Source organism: Panthera pardus, unplaced genomic scaffold (assembly GCF_024362965.1).
Source record: "Panthera pardus isolate Hobbes unplaced genomic scaffold, ASM2436296v1 HiC_scaffold_17, whole genome shotgun sequence".
Taxonomy (NCBI): domain Eukaryota; kingdom Metazoa; phylum Chordata; class Mammalia; order Carnivora; family Felidae; genus Panthera; species Panthera pardus.
This window is the reverse complement of record NW_026526732.1, coordinates 50,129,434-50,148,662: the sequence shown is the minus strand read 5'-3', so window position 1 is coordinate 50,148,662 and position 19,229 is coordinate 50,129,434. Positions and strand designations below refer to the sequence as shown.

General features: G+C 38.8%; 1 pseudogene; it reads right to left on the bottom strand.

Moving 5' to 3' along the window:
* LOC109263263 (CWF19-like protein 1) overlaps nucleotides 1-18,741 on the bottom strand; it is a 126,725-nt pseudogene extending 107,984 nt beyond the window's left edge.
* Between the last annotated feature and the right edge of the window lie 488 nt (nucleotides 18,742-19,229).

Here is a 19,229-nt window from a genome sequence, read left to right as displayed (position 1 = left end):
CCAAATGGGTCTCTGCCTTCTGTTCCGCTCATCATTTTAGGTTTTTGTTCTATTCTGGACAGTGGAGAGGTTTTGATTCTGGAATTCCTATTTTATATCCATCATCACTATGACAACAACAAAGAAAATTAAGCCAGAGTTTGCATTTACAGATCCATGTTGACAAGGAGTCTTCAATGTTTCTCACGTCAAATGTTTTATTAGGAAAGCAAAATTTCAACTTTATCAGGCCTGCAGTTAATATATTTTTAATGTTTCTGTAGTCAAACAATGGAAATTCTGGATATAATTTGCATTTGAATTCCAATAGAATTGGAATTCTATTCAGAATTTGGCCTGTGATGATACATTTATTTAAAAAAAAATTTTTTTAATGTTTATTTACTTTTGAGAGAGAGAGACAGAGAGAGACAGAGCATGAGCCAGGGAGGGGCAGAGAGGGAGGGAGACACAGAATCCGAAGCAGGCTCCAGGCTCCAAGCTGTCAGCACAGAGTCTGACGTTGGGCTCGAACCTACAAACTGTGAGATCACGACCCCAACTGAAGTCAGATGCTTAACTGACTGAGCCACCCAGGCGCCCCTGTGATGATGCGTTTAATTAGAAAAAATTCTTACTCCAGACATTGAAATCTAAATGAGCTAAAGCCTGACCTCCAATTCTGTCCCACTGTCTCCTCCCATATTTTTCAGGAACTGAGATAATGCCATGAGAAAAAACACGGCATCATAGAAATTCATTAGATGCTAATTCCTCTTCATCACATCAGAAAAGTAGCAAAATATATCGCCCTTTTTCCAATGGAGCTTGCTTTCAATTATTAGGAACCTTTTACTGCTGGCCTGTTTCATCATTAATTATTCTCAATATGCTATTTCCCTGCCGCTCTATGGCTGCATGTCAAAACTTAAAGATACTTGAAGTAGGGCTAGCTAGCTAGAATTCTTCTTGTGAATGAGTTATATTACTACTAGTAGGCTACTTTTGTCTTTATAGATTAACAGGTCCGAAGGTGACAGGTTCATTATTTGTGTTTTATGATGGAGAAGATCCTTTTCCATGGTAAAGCATCTTAAATCTACCCTTTATCCATCTTTCTGTTGCTTCTTTGATTCCTCCTTTCACCTAGAGGCCTCATAACCTCTGCCCTTGCCAACTCCTGGTCCCCTTGTCTTTTCCTTTTCTCAAGGAGAGGGAGAAAGATGGGGGAACTACCAGTCGGCAGAACAGTCAGAACATACACAACACGCATCAATAAAGTTCTCTGCCTTAAACGGGCACGGTTCATGGTGCCTCAAAAACAGTTATAATAGTAACATCGAAGAGGACTAATCACAGATCACCGTAAGAAATATACTAATAATGAAAACGTTTGAAATGTTGCAAGAAGTATCAAAATGTGACAAAGAGACCCAAGGTGAACAAATGCTGTTGGAAAAACGAAGCTGATAGCTTGCTTGATGCAGTTACCAGAAACTTGCAATTTGTAAAAGAAAAAAAATGCAGTATCTGTGAAACACAATAGAACAAGGAATGCCTGTATGACCTTTTTTATGCCTTTTTCTACAGTCTTATCCTTCCATTAAGATGTGTCACAACAACTTGTTTTCATATATCTTCTCTGTAACCTATTTTGTGTAATGTCCAGTTATCTGACCACTGGGGAGATTTTTATTGTTTTTTTTTTTTTTTTTTCGGTACAGCCCAGAGTATAGGAGAGATCTATGTTCTGAATCTAATTTATGTGTGGATATATGAATCTTATGTGACAGCAGTGGCTTTAATCCTATAACTCTCTTTCTCCTGGGCTAGGTGGTTAGAAAGAGAATTAAGAAGACTATTCCCATCATATTGCTGGGCCTTAAATTGAATGGGATATGCCAATATCTTGGAGCCATTACTGCAGAATCTCTGCATGCAGAGATTTGTGTGAAAATATGACACATCTGGAACAGGAGAGAGAGCAATCTGTTATTCTGTTACTAAAAAATAGCAGTAAATTCCTTATTGCTACCGGCTACTTATTTTTATATAGGTGAACATGAAATAGAAAACGTAAGAAACAATCACCAAAGTCCACAAGAGTCCGTTGTAATCTCTTCGTGAGGGAACCTCATTAACATGATGTCAGCGTATCAGTGAAAGTTTATTGAGACAGCATTATCATGTCACTTTTCCACAGCCATGCTGGTTGGATTAAGTGGCTCTCCAAGTGCAAAGGGTTGGGTGTTACTGCCAGAAACAATACAAGCATAAAACGAAGAATCAGGAAACCTTCAACACATAGTGAATTTGAAGATATTTCACCTGAATGTTGATTTCAAAAAGAAAATAATTTAAGCCATTCATTAAATCAACACTAATTTACACACAAGAATTAGGTTTGGTGAAGGACTCTTCTTGATCCAGGGGAATACAAAATGGAAAGTGGATTAGATCACTCAGAATGGGAACTCCCTGCTTGGAGCATTAGCCATATGCTTTGGGGTTTGGGAGACAAGAAACGTGTCAAGTTACTTCGTAATTCAGGACTGGAGCTGTCTCTTTAAATGCACGGCTGGTCTTTATTTTCAGTGAACATATTGCTCATTAGTCTTTCTTCAGATACAATCTTGGTGTTCATTTCTTCTTTGGCTGCTGAGCTCTGCATTCTGTGGCTCCAATTATGGAATGGGTGACCTTAATTGTCTCCTGCGTGTTGTCCAGGCCAGAATGGCAGCTGGATGGCAGGAGGGCCAAGATTGCTCAGTGATGACGGTCATGGAAAATTGGAGGCTGGTGCTCTCACTGAGGCAGGAGAGAATGTAGACTGCAAAAATGGTCTGATTCTGAAAAGTACACTTGCAAGGGACAGCATACACCCACTCTGAAGCTTACAGGTGGGGAGCCTACCCTCATGCTGCATTATTGGCTATTTATCCCACAGTGTAAGGATCCTTTGGATTTAGCAACATTGAAGTCAGATGTATTAAGTGTGAATTATTTTAGTAGACTGGCAGAGGCAGAATCCTGAATTAAGTGGCTTGAGAAATTGGGGTAATATGAGAAAATGGGAGATAATAATGGCCAATATTTCTTTGAAGAAGTCAGTAATTCAAACACAAAACTTGGATGACCCCCCAAACTGCTCCTCTCACTGCCCAGATAAAATCAATCACCAAACCTGGCGTCTTTACCTCTTCTTTTCCAGATACGTCCCTCACCATCTCTCTCTGGATTTTTACAGAGCACATCTCAACTGTAGCCCTCCTTCAGTACATTGTTCAATGGCCACCAGCATGACCTTTCTAAAATGGAGATACTCTAGAAACCCTTTCATGTCTCTCCTTACCCTGAGTGATGGCTGCCTGTCCCTCCAGCCAGACCGCCTGCCCTCCTGGTGCACCCCACATTCTAGCCACAGTATACCGCTTGCACTTCCTTGAAGTGTCTTCTTTGCTTGGCGTTTTCTGTTTATTTTCTGATGCCTTTGATCCTTCCCTCATCATCCATGTATCAAGAATACAGATTCCTCTTCATCCATCAAAATTCAGCTCAGATTTCACCTCCTCCAGAAAGTCTTCCTGGCTCACCCCTACAGACTGCACACGGCGTGTTCATCAATTTTAGCATGAACTATTTGCTTGTCTGTCTTTCCTGACTTATCCCCTGAACCGTGTGCAGAGCAGGAGACTCCATGATATCCACACATTGACTGACTGATCAGCACATTGATGTGTGCTGAAAGAGTAAATGAACGCTTCGGAGACAAAGGGAAAGAGACGCAGATAACCTATCGCTCCCCCTGCCCTGCCCTGCCCATCTCCTCTATTTATGTATTTATTTAGTGCTAAACTCAGGTGAATCGAAAGGAAGGATAATTGGTCCTTATTTTTCAGGTAAATAATTTAATATTTCTAGGTATATTGACACCAAGCATTCCGAAGTAATTTTTATCATACAAGGTTTAGCTTATGCAGAGCTTGTAAATCAATTGAGATGACATCCCAAAACAAATATTTGGGATTTCATTCTCTGCGTCTTTTTTCATAAATGTTGAAGGTTTTCCCAGACATACGTATTTTTAAATCCTATTAAAATATGGCTTAGCAATTAATTCCATGCGGCATTAATTCCAGGCAGGAATATATATGTATATATAACTTTCACACACACACACACACACACACACACACACACACAGTTTAATGGTTCCTGCGTAATTAAATAGGTTAGGTAGGCAATATGAGGACTTGTGAATCAGTCTCCCGTTGTTACCATGGAAACCCAATTTTTAGAGTTGTTCCTCAGAGTTGTGTGATGCTGATTAAAGAGTTGAAGCACTTCGTTTTAAAATTAGTCCAAAGAATCAGCCAGGAGGAAGCCTTCGGTGGCTGGACTGGGCTGGGCTGAGCTGGGCTGCTGATGCCATGCTGTCCCTGCCTAGGGCTCTTTTCAATCTGCCTGATCGTAGGGGGCCAGGATTTCCCACATGGCGGCTCTGGCCATTCTCGCCAAGAGGTTAATAGTTATGAACCTCGCAGTTAAGAAGGGCAGTAACATACTGCTCTTGCAGCTGGGGGTGCTCTGCCCAAAAGGGCTCCGTGACGATGGTATCCTGGCATTTTACATTCTGACACGAAATTCATAACCATTAAAAACAACTGCTGGGAAATTAATGGCTGTTGGATCTTTATTAACTTGCAGTGAAATATAATATGACTTTCATTAAAGTACCTCCCTGAAAAATGATGGTGATAAAAACGTGATCAGCTTGACAGTGACGCTGTGAGAGGGCCCAGGGCGGCTTATTTGATTACAGTGGCAACTGGCCTTAAATACACACACACACACACACACACACACACACACACACACACACACAGAGTGAGTTTTGGTTTAGGAAATTCTAAAGCATAAATCTACTTGCTAACTAATTGCAAATTTGTCCTTTTTAAAGCAAGGTGTTATTTTTAACCTCTCTCTAAAACTGAAATTTTTAGATTCCTTTGTTAGAAAGACAGATGCAAAATGACTCCAGGCCAATTGGAATTTAAAATAGTCTTAAAACATGCAAAAAAAAAAAAAAAAAAACTTTTGTGTAGCTGATTTTTCTCCCTTAACCTCTCTAAACCTTAATCCCTTTGCTCTCTTTAACTTACAGACACTGTCTAGCATTGTGTAATGTATGAAAATGTCAGTGTTTGTTGCTACAAATCAAAGTAGTAGTACCTGACAAACCATTGAAATGGAAGTTAGTTCCTCACAGTGTTAAAGGGCTCTAGAACTGTTTCACACAATAAAAGTGTAGTGCCCATTTCGTTGGCCGTGGTTGGTAAGGCCAAGTCAATTAGGCATCTTTTCTATACAATGTTTCTCAACTTGAACCAAGCTGTGAAACACACAAATAAACTGCTACAGGTGTATGTGAGTGTTTATAAATAGATCAGACAAAGAATGCATTCATGCTGAGGCACTTGACCCCAGTAAAGCAGACTAAGTGGAGGTGCATTCAGCTGAAAACGGGCGAACTGTGAGTTAAATTCCTTCATTTATTCATAAATAATTTAAACACTGCTATTTCTGTGTAACATGATAGGGACGCCAAGTCCGAGCACCTTTGCACACGAACCTGTTTTCACCTTCACACACACTCCTTGCCTCCCCTACTCACTGAGGATGGAACGGTGATTGTGTTGAAATAAAAGATATTTTGGTTGTAAGGTCTTATAATAACCTGCATTCTGTGGCTGATTAATCAATGTCATTGATGATAATGAAAGAACGGATAGTTTCCTTTTTACTCTGCTCAAGAGCATAGCGGTTTTTGGGGCGCCTGGGTGGCTCAGTGGGTTCAGTGTCCCACTTCGTCTCAGGTCAAGATCTCTTAGTTGGTGGGTTCGAGCCCCACGCTGGGCTCGGTGCTGACGGCTCGGAGCCTGGAGCTTGTTTCAGATTCTGTGTCTCCCTCCCTCTCTGCCCCTCCCCACTCGTGCTGCCTCTTTCTCTCTCTCTCTCTCTCTCTCTCTCTCAAAAATAAATAAATATTTAAAAAAGAGCATAGTGTTTTTAAATTAAAGATCAATAAAATCACCGATTTTTAATCTTTGGATAAATAAAAAGGAGAAACTCCTTATTTTTGCCCTGCCTTCAGTCTTCATTTTGGGCATGAAAAATGTCATTTCACAAATCTTTTTTCAGTAGGCAGTGCTTTTTCCAGTAGTGCATCTATTAATTTGTTACTTTTCCTTCCTCTGTTCCTCCTCCAGGCTTCCCGTTCCCCATCACATCAACAGTAACAGCACATCATTTCAAATATCAAGGTGGGATCATGCTTTTGGCAGGTGGGAATCCCTACTATCGCTTCTCTCAGAGCTGGGAGATTTCCATACCCTTCATGAGAAGTTCACATGGATAAATATGGACACGTGCCCATCAACCAGCCCTTCCCCCAACGGGCAGAACCAGGATGGATTACCAGCTTATTGTGTGTGGCTTTCACCAAAAAGTTTATTTGAGCCCCAGTTTAATGATTTAAGAGCTAGCAGTGATAATAATACTTATTAAACTAGGTTACCGAGAAGATTAGACAAGAAGACATATGTGCCTGGCGAAAGAAATACTTGTTCCTATCTTTATTTCTCCTTGCTTTCTTTTTCTTTATTTCCATAATCAATGGAATCTTATTTTTACCCAAGCTAAGAACTCAGGATGGGCTTGGCATGGAAGCTTAAACAAATAGCACTTACATTTTTATGCACCAGTATGGTTGGTAGGTGGGCATCTTATCTCAGTTGCAAAAAAATTCTCTAATTCTAGGCATTTCTTACCCTTAGAAGAGAGAAGAAGACAGTGAAAAAAAGTAGGATCGAGCCGCATGTGTCCCTTTTATTTACTCATTTTCTCTTATTTTGAAAAAATCTCAAGCCCACAAAATAGTTGCTAGTACAAAAATCTTTTTCTTTCCCTGAACCACTGGAGAGTAAGTTGCTAATATGATGCACCATCACCTCTGAATACTTTAGCATGCATTTCCTACAAACATAACCACCCTCGGAGTATCGTAATCGGGAAATTAACACAGACATATCACTACCATCTAACTGCCAGATTCCATTAAAGTTTTACCAGTTGTCCCAATAACATCCTTCATAGTCAAGGGATCCAGTCCAGTATCACATGCTGTATTTAGTTTTCATAGCTTGTTAATCTACCTCAGTGTGGAGTGGTTCCTTAGTCTGTCCTTGACTTTTTATGACCTTGGCACTTTTGAAGATTATAGGCCTGTTATTTCATAGAACATCCCTCAACTTGATTTGTCTGATGTTTCCTCATGATGAGATTCAGGTTATGCATTTTTGACAGAAATAACTCAGAAATGTTTTCACTTCTATAATTTTGATCTGTACTGTTACCGTGATACCACTGACATTAAGGTTGGTGAACTTGATCAAAGTGGTATCTGACAAGCTTCTCCACTGTGAAGTTACTCCTTTTTTCCTCTGAGTTAGTGGGTATTGAGTTAATGAGTATTTGCAGGAAGATAGTTTGAGGCCATGTTTATATCCCCTTTCTCATCAAATTTTCAGTGTATTTAATTTATTTGCGTAAGTATAGATTTCTGTTTTACCCAATGGGTAAATAATTCATTAGTATCATTATTTAGTTGATGTTTAAATCATCCTATATTTGGCCAGGGGGAATCTTTCAAGTTGGTTCCTGTGAACTTTCATAAGATTCCATTATTCTTTGAATGTCTCTGTTTTTTCTACTTTCTGGAACAAAACAGACGTTCTGGAATTATCTTGTACTTTCCCTGCCCCAGTCCTAGAATCAACTGTTTCTCCCACAAGCCCCAGTTTTTTTAGGTGGAAATGTTGTTCAGAAACTTTGATGTGGTCATTAGGCGTGCTTTCTTGTTACCTGGAATTTATTGTTCCCAGGATCTCTCAGGGACTAGAGCTAGATAATTGTGACAAACTGAATATGTGTGTCCCCCAGAATTCGTATGTTGAAACACTATCCCCCTATGTGATGGTATTAGGAGGTGGTGTTCTTGGAGGTGATTAGGATTAGATGAAGCCATGAGGGCAGAGCCTTCATGAATGGGATTTCTTCCCCTATAAGAGTCACCACAGAGCTTGTTGCTTCCCGGTGCTACCCATCTTGTGAAGACACAGCGAGAAGTCAGCAGTCTGCAACCTAGATGATTTTCACCAGAACTCAACCATGTGGGCATCCTGGTCTCAGCCTTCTGGATTCCTGAACTGTAAGAAATAAATTTCTGTTGTTTATAAGCCACTCAATCTACAGTACTTTGTTACAGTGGCCTGAACTGACCATGAAAATAATACATGTATATATGTGTACCTGTGGATATATGTATATATGTGTACCTGTGGATATATGCGTTTAGGCACACACACTTACAACTCTATTGATACATCTATCTGTATATATTGAAAACTACATGTTCACACTAGTGCCTTCAATTTCAATCCAAAGTCACAAGACTTACTTGAGTTTTCTCCCTTACCATAATTTCAACTCTCATCTCCAACAGTGAGACACTTGGCTTTCAATATTCTTGGTGTATTTATTTACTGATCGGTCCCCTGTGTGGAACCAATCTGAGACCATACCCACCCCACACAGATGCTCTCCTTCCCCTGTTTGGGCCCTGAGGCCTCATATTGGGCCACTCTCTCACTCTGATATCCTTCTCAGCCCCATGGGCTCCGACACTCTGTGCTAGCCTGCCCCACTGTGTGAGCTTAGTTTTATTTGTTCCTATTTTCCTCACTCAAATTCTATTCACATTTTGATTTTGGGGGGAAATAATAATAATAATAATAATAATAATAATAATAATAAATGTGGATGGTTCATAATGTTCCTTCCCAAGTACAGTTTCTCCTCACTCTCATTGGTTTGACCAAATAAGTTAATAAGACAAAGTTGTACAAAGAGATTAATTGATTAAAAGTAGGTCTTTTAAAAAGACATTTCGACTACTCAGAATGTGTTTAGGCTACTTAGACTCCTTAAGTAAATAAAGAGAGCTGAGAAAATACTTCTTTAACTCCCCTATAAGAAATGCCTGAGTGGGGCATGTCACAGCTCAGGGGCATTGTAGAGTGGGTAGATATGAGTTGCTGTGACTTTAGCATAGTCCTGTTCATCAGTTCTGAATAAAGCTGTCTCTCAGACAGATTACATTGATTTAGAGGAAGGCATTCACTGGTAATTTCAAATCGGGAAAATATGAAAACTTGAGAAAGACGAATGTTTTTAATCTATTGGTAACGAGACAAGGCATAGCTTTAGATCAGATTGGGGACCAGAAGGAATCAACTTTGGCCAGAGGCAGCCTGGATCAGATAGGCCAACCAGGTGTCTGGGGGGTGACGCCAACCTTCTGGGAACACTTAGACCTATGTCGGCTTGTCCCCATTATATTAAAGGAAACCAAAAGAAGGATAGGGTAGGAATGGAGGCCACTCGTCCGAACCCTCAGCCTTTTATAAAAACTTTTCCTCAGAAACTCTTTTCTAAAATTTAACTCATAAAATTTAAAGTTTTGTTTTCTACCTGAGGCTTCTTCTGTATTTTTTCCATGTCACACACAGATATTTACATGCCGGAGACAAGCATACCCAAACCTTAAATGTGTGAGAATGAGGGGAAGGAAGACATTCTCCTTCTGGGAATGTGCCAGGCTGGGTCCCACCTTAGAGTTCCTGCATTAGTTGCTTCCTCAGCTGGCAAGCCTCAAATTCAATGTCACCTCTTCAGTGAAACCTTTCTGATCGCCTAAACTGAAGTCCCTTAGTGTCACTCTCTCAAAGTACCTTCCACGTTAGTACTTATCACTATGTGTTTATATTCTTGCTTATTTATTTATTTTTTGTCTATTGCCATCCACATGAATGTAAGTACTAAGTAAACAAAGACTTCGACTAAGAGAGAGAGAGCAAGTGGGGGAGGGGCAGAGAGAGAGAGAGAGAGAGAGAGAGAGAATCCCAAGCAGACTCTGCACTGTCAGTGTGTGGAAACTGATGTGGGGCTGGAACTCACAAATTGGAAGATCTTGACCTGAGCCAAAATCAAGAGTCAGATGCTTAACCGACTGAGCCACCCAGGTGCCCCCCGCCGCTCCCCGCAACAACTATATTTTTAAAGAACAAATAACAAGGAAGCAATAGTGACTGAATAGGATGAACTCTATTTAGTTGAATCACACCAGACCTAAGAGAAAATAGCTGGCGTACAAAATGAGCTACAATAGCCGTTTAAATAAGTCTTAACAAAGTAGTTCAAGAGTGTAATTTACTTTGCATTGACCAGAGGTAATAATAAATTGCTCTCTAATTGAATGGGATTCAATCAATATGGTTCCTTATGACTAATGAAATTAATTTTTAACTCTAAGTGTCTTGTAGACATTTAATATGTTTAGGACGTTCTCTCAGTGATGCATTGTAGGTCATTCTCTTAACACTCCTGGAGCGCAAACATCTCCTGGGCTATTTCCAGGTACTGAGAATACAATGAAGAACTAAGAAGCATTTGCTTCCTTCAAAGAACATATTCTAGTGTCTAGAGTCTAGAGGAGGATATACATCATGAAACACAGGTGAACCATATTTGGCTAAGAAATTGCCAAATAAAGCATGCTGTGAGAGCACATTGGAAAGGCAGAAAAGGTCATGAAGACTTCTGTGAGAGGGTAAAATCTAAGATAAATAACTTTACAGGAAGGCTACAGGTTAGTTCATCAAAAGGACGATAATGAAAGGGGCCAGTGATCCAAATACATATAAAAGGAGGTAAATGATTCCAAGGTCACTTAGAGAAACTTAAGCACATCTGTATATTTGTGCAACAGACCATGAGAGGATACAATAAGCAAACCCTACTCATCCAAATGATCGTGTTGGGGCTCTTCTATAAAGGATTTCATGCATCACTGCATTTACCAAGGGTTAGTGAATTAGTCTTTCCTACTGTAACGGAAGATAAATTCTCAGTGTGTCACACGAAAGACCAAGTAAGTTCACTTGGGAATTTTGCAGTGCCTCAAAAACATGGTGATTTAAGACAAGCACCTAATTTTGAGGATTTTCCTCTTTTATTCATTGGATATTGTCTACTTTATTGCGGGCAGTTTGGTTGATGCCGAATGTAGGCTGGAGAACAAAATGGATGGAACACATACCCCTGGGGAAGATGAAGTCTGTGCCTTTGGAAACATTTCTGGCAGGAGTTCTGACATTGTTCTGAGGGGGTACTGTCGGCAGCAGCATTGATGAAGTTCCCCCCATGGCTTTATGGGCAGTTGACATCAACGAAGAGTCAGGCAAACAGACATTGTAGATGCCATGCCATGGCTATAGCACAAATCCTGGAAGCACATGTGATATCCCTTGGGTGTCTCTTGGAAAGACCCACTTTGTAGTGGGGGTGACTATGTAGCAGAGATGGCTGAGATTGTTATAGGCAAAAATAAGAACGGATGCCCACTGAATGTTGAGTATTGAATTTTGACTATTAACGTTAAGGTCACTTCATCCACACTCACAAGTTTGTAAGGAAAGGTAGTCTGTGATTATCCTTGTGACCAGGTTGTGATGAATCCTGACACTTCTGTGTATCATGTCACAATGGATGAGGACAGTATTAATGTCAGGTTTCAATCATAGGCACCTTTGCTGGGTCCTGGCTCATGATACTGGTGCCGTCATTTTACTAGTGGAGTCACCACTCCTTCTCTGGGTTGCAGTAGACAGACATCTCCCCTCCAGCGTAGCAAGAAAAGTCGCCTCCTGACTCTGCTGATCCATTCAGGTTTGTGGCCATTCACGAGATACTGAAAGTTCATACGCACGACTTTCGAACACTAAAATGAAGCAAACCTGAACAAGGGATGATGTGAAACACACAAATGTGGGTGATAGTGTCTCCCTTTCTCTTGTAAGCCAGGAGGGAAAGAATGTTTCTAATCAAGAATTTAAATTTTGAAAGCAGTTTGAGGAGTGCTGGAGAAGCCCCAGAGAGTGTCATTCAAATCTTACTTTATAAACTGTAAGAAAAAATAGTTGCTGGGATAGAAAACTTCTGAAGAGATATTGGAAGAGGGCCATTGGTGTGATTTTATTTGATTGCTTGGAGTAAATTTAGCTTACTTGGAGCTCTATTATTTTTAGAGTTTAAGCCCGTCAATCCAACCTTACCTGTCATTCATCTATCCCGTCTTTTGCTGAAAAGCTTATTGAAAATAAGCTAATTCATTTTAACAAATGCTTTATGCTTTTAGGGATTTGAAGAAACCCACTTTCATTAAATGAAAATGCTATTATTATTGCACATGTAATCATTTCTGTCAGGGGAAAATGGTGTTTCTTCAAACCCCAAATGAGATCTGTGTAGGTGTCTGTGTATTTGCCATAAATCTGTACCCACACAAAGTTCATCCTGCTGCACAAAAATAAATCATCTCATTCAGGTGGCATTGAGCTTTGACTCAGGAGTACTTCTCACTTCTCTCTCCCAAATCAAAGCAACTTTTGCTTCTACTGCCATATGCTATCTTTCTCAGCTGTTGAACTGCTTATTGTATATAATCTATCTATCTATCTATCTATCTATCTATCTATCTATCTAGCAAGCATCAGTTCCTTTTCCTTCTTTGATCTCAAAGTCACGGTATAAACTAGAGCGTGGTAATGTAACTCCAACTTGTATAAAACCACCGAATAGTTTTCTTTAAAGAGCAAGGGGAAGAGGGCTTTTCCTAAAGTCAAGATGAGTCATCACACAGAGGCTTTGGGCAGACCTTGCTGTCCTGCAGTATTTGCATGTAAATAAACTGAAGTTTTCCTTCCTTGAGGTTTATAATAACTTCAATTTTTTAATTGGCGCCTTCTCTTGTAAAAATGCATATTTACTATCCATACGCAATCTCCCCTGCCCTCCCCCCCCCACACACACAAATTGAGTATTCTAGGATACAAACTCTTGCTTTCCCAAGATGGTGGAGGGAGAGGCAGGCTATGAATGTTTATGATCATTTGTTCCAATTATCTCTATTTCCGGATGTGAGAACGTAAATTCTGGCATCTGCTTGGCCCATTACTTACCTGTAATTTTGGGGCAGTCCTCAGACGCCTTGAAAATTCCCAGCTCCCATTTGTAAAGTGACAGAGATGCAATGATACTAAATTCGAGTCAATTCCCTGATTAAGTGATTTTCACAGATTTGAAAAGTTGGAGCTGTAAAGGCTACGAACCTTGATAACAAGTAGATGGAATCATCTGCCCTGTACCTGGAGGTTTAAGACAAAAACCTAAAGCAAAACACTAACAGAACCACAACACCCCTTTTCGGTCTCCTCGTGAGCAACCTCCAGGGGGTGGTTCAGACTTGGCCACTCTCAGCCTACTCTCAAAGCAGCATATTCTTCTATAACTAGGAAGTTCAAGAGAAACTGTATGTGGCTGGATTGTTGGCAACATGCTGAAGTACAAAGGGTGACATGTAGATATTTGAACATATTAATTTTTAATTTTATCATGGAATGCCTAGGCAATATTTTTATTGAAAGCTAAACATAACTGATATTTTGAACACATTCTGAAAATTAAGAATATATAGGAGGGGTGCCTGGGTGGCTCAGTTGGCTAAGCATTCGACTTCAGCTCAGGTCATGATATTATGGTTCATGAGTTCCTGTCCTGTGTTGGGCTCCACACTGACAGTGTGGAGCCGGCTTGAGATTCTCTCTCTCTCTACCTCTCCCTGACTTGTGTTTTTGCTCTCTCTCTCTCTCAGAATAAATAAGTAAACTTAAAAAAAATGTGGAAGAAATTCTGAGGCCAGACTTTCTGGCATAGTGGCCATGATATAGACACAGAATAAATTTTCTGAAAGTGGTGAAAATGTCCTTCTTCTGCATTTAACTATATATGTTACTGTCAACAAATTTTAAGACATGATTTATTTAGAAATCTACTGAAATATTCTTATGCCCTGCAAAGTGACTCCATGAAAAGTATAAAGAATTACAGAGTCCCTTTTCTTAGTTTTTTTTTTTTTTTCTTAGTTTTTTTTTTTTTGCCCTTTATTCACATTGACGGGGAAGAACTCAAGGTGGGGCAGTATTGGGCATTTCATGCCTTGGCAGGTCTGAAGCATTTTCCGTGGGGAAAAAAAAAAATCAGCTAGTTCGGTTCTCAATTCAATCATACAGGTACTTTTCCTCTAAACAGCATTGTGCTTTGACTGCAGTCAAATTCCTTTATGCCTTCTTCCCATTTTCTCACTCAGAATATTAAAAAGACTGTGCTCAAGGTTTGCGATTTAATAGAATTAATAATCTTTACTCAATAATACTCTTAAGTGAAACTGGCTCATTTTTTAGCTCAAGTGCACAGCTGTGAAGAATACAGTTGGTTGCGCTGCTTTGACTCATGCGAAGCTGCCAGCACGGTTACCGTGAGTGTAACTGTCCACATGGTCAAAGTGACAATTTCATTGGATTATTGTGAGAATTGTTTTTTAAAATCTTTTTTTAACATCTTTATTTATTTTTGAGAGACAGAGAGAGAGTGTGAGCAGGGGAGGGGCAGACAGAGACGGAGATACAGAATCCAAAGCAGGCTCCAAGCTGTCAGCACAGAGCCTTACTTGGGGCTCGAACCCACAAACCGCGAGATCATGACCTGAGCCAAAGCCAGATGCTCAACCGACTGAGCCACCCAGGTGCCCCTATATGAGAATTGTTTTGACCATCCGAATTCCCTGGAAGTGTCATGGGGGACTCTAGAGATTGTCTGACCACAGTTTGAGAACTATTAATTTTCTTTTTTGGTGTCCTCTTATTGGATTTTGCAATAAATGTATTACTTTAAGAAGACATTTTAGACACTTTCCTTTCTTTTCTATGTTCTGGATCACTGTGAAAGCATTGAAATCTGTACTTAAAAGGTTAGGGGTTATACTTAAAAGGTTACGTTGCCTGTAAAACAATCATACGTGACCAGGTCACGACCTGAGCCAAAGACAGATGCGTAGCCAACTGTCTTTTGGAAAGATGTCATTTTATGATAACTGCCTCTGCTTCTTCCAGACTAACTGATATCTTTATATTTCCTAGTTCTTATGGGGTTTCTAATATATATTTTCCTGGAAAACCATTCCATTCAGGGTTGTTTTTTTTTTTTCCATAGAATTAATCAAAGTGGATACTTAGGATTCTATAATTCTTTCATTGTTGATACTTCCTTTTCATCATTTTTATACAGTTAAGTTGGCCTTTTCTCCTTTTTATCTTATTTGGTTAAGCCAACTTGAGTTTTGTTATTCCTTTTTTTAAGTTTTTTTTTTTAAGTTTATTTGAGAGAGAGAGAGCAAGCAACCACAAGTGGGGGAGGGGCAGAAAGAAAGGGAGGGAGAGAATCCCAAGCAGGCTCCACACTGTCACTGCAGAGCCCAAAGTGGGGCTAGATCTGACCAACTGTGAGATAATGACATGAGCCAAAATGAAGAGTCGGACGTTTAACCTACTGAGCCACCCATGTGCCCCTTGTTTTGTTATTCTTTAAATGCAACATACTTACTCTTAAAAATAATTCTACCATTTTAATGCTTCCAATTAACTGCTTTCTAAATTCTTCTTTTTATAAATTTGATTGCTCATGCTCTATGCTCTTTATTTAGATGTTTAGTGTACTTATTTAAAAGGATATGGAATGTCTTCTTTGTAGCCTTGTTCTAACTAGAACATATTCTGTTATTTTGTTTTTTTATTTTCTTCTGGACCCTAGAGTTATTTAAGAGAAGATTTTTGTGGGTGGGTAGAGGGTGATGTTAGTAAAACCTGTAAATAGTAAGTTTGTTTGTCTTTTTTGTTTTTGTTTTTTTTTGTCTTAAAATTCTAGTCTTTTTGCATTGTAATTGGGAAAGCTGATATATACATATACATATATATATATATATGTATATATATATATAAAATGATGCATATGTGTATACATATATCTCTATATATAAAACACACATATACATACACATATACATATATATATATATACACACACATAAATACATACAAATATATATGCGTATATTTATTATTTTTTAAAATATTTTTAAATGTTTACTAATTTTTGAGAGAGACAAACAGAGCTTGAACAGGAGAGGGGTAGAGAGAGAAGGAGACACAGAATCCAAAGCAGGCTCCAGGCTCTGAGCTGTCAGCACAGAGCCTGACACAGGGCTTTCCCTCATAAACAGCAAAATCATGACCTGAACCAAAGTCAGGTGCTTAACCAACTGAGCCACCCAGGTGCCCCTAATTTGTTTGTTTTTTTTTTACCTTTTATAAATATCTCTGTGAATATTCCATGTGCTCTTAAAAATAAATTGTCATTTCTGTTTTCAAGATAACCAGTTTGATATGTTAATTAGATCTACCTTAAAAATCATCATGCTGTTTATTTATGTCTTCTATTTTCTTACTAATTTTGTGTCCACTTGAAGTATCACTGACTGTGAGAAATGAATTAAAATTTCCTGCTTTTTTTTTTAATATTTATTTATTTTTGAGAGAGAGAGAGAGAGAGCATTGGGGAAGGAGGGGCAGAAAGAGAGGGGGACAGAGGATCCAAAGTTGGCACTGTGCTGACTGTAGCCAGCCCAACGTGGGGCTAGAACTCATGAACCACGAGATCAGGACCCGAGCTGAAGTTGGTCGCTCAATCGACTGAGCCTCCCATGCACTCCTAAGGTTTTCTACTATTAATATATTTCAATTTCTCCTTTTTTTTCTTCTCTATTTCTTTATGTTTACTAACACAGTGCTCTTTGGTATGGATATACTCCTATGGTTAGATATTCATGAGGTTTGAAACTGGAGTCTAGCCTCCGTCTGGTTTAATGGTTTTCCCCCAAATTCAAGCTCATCTATTAAAATCACAGCCTCTGATTTCTGTTTATGTTTGTCTAGTATGTCTTTTCAGTTCTTTAGTTTTCTTTCTTTCTTTCTTTCTTTCTTTCTTTCTTTCTTTCTTTCTTTTTTCATGTTTATTTATTTTTGAGAGAGAGAGACAGACCATGAGTGAGGGAGGGGTAGAGAGAGGGGGAGACAGAGAATCTGAAGCAGGCTCCAACCTCCGTGCTGTCAGCACAGAGCCCGACACAGGGCTCAAACTCATGAACCGTGAGAGCATGACGTGGGCCAAAATCAGACCCTTAACCAACTGAGCCATCCAGGAGCCCCTCAGTTCCTTAGTTTTCAATCTTTTCGAGTAACTTCCTCCTTCAGATCCACAGTGACGTAAGAAACCTCTAAGTAAAATTGCTTTGCTGCCTATTTGTAATATGTAGTTGTAAAGCTTTTTTTATTTGACGACTGTGTTTAATGTCTCTATATTTTTATATAAGAGGCTTGGTTTTAGTTATGTTACTATAGTTTATATTATGCTTTCTATTTTCCCAGCTGGTGTGTGAGTAGGTTGTAAAGGAGTTTTTAAAAAATAATTTCAAACTTTCTCTTGGTCTAATGATTATGATGTTTTCATTTTTACCTTTTAGTCATGGAACTACTGACTTCCTACTAAAACTTTGATAAACCATGATGAAGTCGGTACATTTTCAATTTCTTCCTCTTCCTATCCTTTCCATTTCCCAGAATATTTTCATTAATTCATATATTCCATATTTATTTTCTATTTCAGACAAACTTATGTTGATATTATTATTATATTTAATAATTTTAAATGTTATCTATTGATCCTCTTTTTGATATAAAAAATTATAAAATTGGCACACTTAATTTACCTTCTTGCTTATTCCCTTCTTGACTTTGGTCAGCCATTTCAATTCTACAAAGGTTTTATACCATTTACATTCTGTTCCTATCACCATAATCACTACATTTGATTTTGTCTTAATCTTAGAATTAAATAGTTTCAGTATTTAATATCATTCCTTTTATAACTGTTTATCAGTTTTTGGTTGACTGAAGTGTGTTTTTCAGTACTTTCTTCAAGAGGGAACTTGGAATCTGATACATGAGCTCTTGCTTATTTAAATATGTTTTCCTTTTGCCTTCGAGTCTTAAACATTTTTTTTTTCTGGGAAAAAAATTCTTGGGCTTTGTTTTGTTTTTTGTTGGTTTTGTAAAGAATTACTCCATTTTCCTCAAAGTTGACTGTTTTGTGGAGAAACCAGACACCAGCCAGTTTGACAATGTTTTCTCCACAACAGATCCCATAATCATTTGCCTGTTCAACCAAAACATTTCCTTATTACCTGTGATATCCATTAAATATTCTAAGATATGTCTTGGTAGTGATCATTCTACATTTTGGGGATACAGTATACCCTTCCAATCTTCAGATTCAAGTTCTTTTTTGTTTCTGGAATACTTTCTTGAATTATATGTTTGAATAATTTTCTTCTGTTCCATTATTTTCAACTGTATTCTACGACTCCAATTATTGAACTTTGTGCATTTCTTGGATGTACGCTCCACATATAATATTTTCACCATAATCCACTTAAACACTTGGCTTCATTTCTTGTTGTTAACTTCAGTCAAATCCTGGCCTGCATGTCTCTTCCTGTGTTGACAGTAATACCTCTTTCTTCAGAGTAGATTCCGATGTGGGCTTCTTTTCTGGGATGGTTTCGTTTTTCTCTTCCATGTCGTTAATGAGTTCAGCCAGATTATATATTCTTCCTTTCAATAACCTCGCCATATTGTCCTGATCATTCTCAGTTCTATCTTCTATTCTTCTATTATAGAAGTGACTGTTCTGTAACTTTTCAGGTGCCTGTATGTTCAGGTACAGTTTTCTTCTGGACCATACCAATTTTAGCAACTTTAAAAACGTTAACATCTATCATTTACTGTTTGGCTTTTTCCGGTTCTTTTTATTTGTCTTTACTATGCTGTTTTGGTTCTTTTGACTGGCCATCTTTAAATGAAGTTCATACTTTCTGAACTAGCTACGTGAGGAAGGATGAGGACCATCTTATGGACAAATATTTTCCTTACAGGAACAGTTCTTAGTGCACTATTTTCAGGTTATTCCTCACTGTCCAGCCAGGACTAGCAGCTTCAAGGCTACTCATATTGCTGCATCTGGCTCCTCCATCATCTCCGCCAGAAGGGCTGTCTGTGGGTTTTCCTGCTCAGCTCCGACTCAGCTTTTCCTCATAACCAAACCAGATGTGGTGAAGCTCT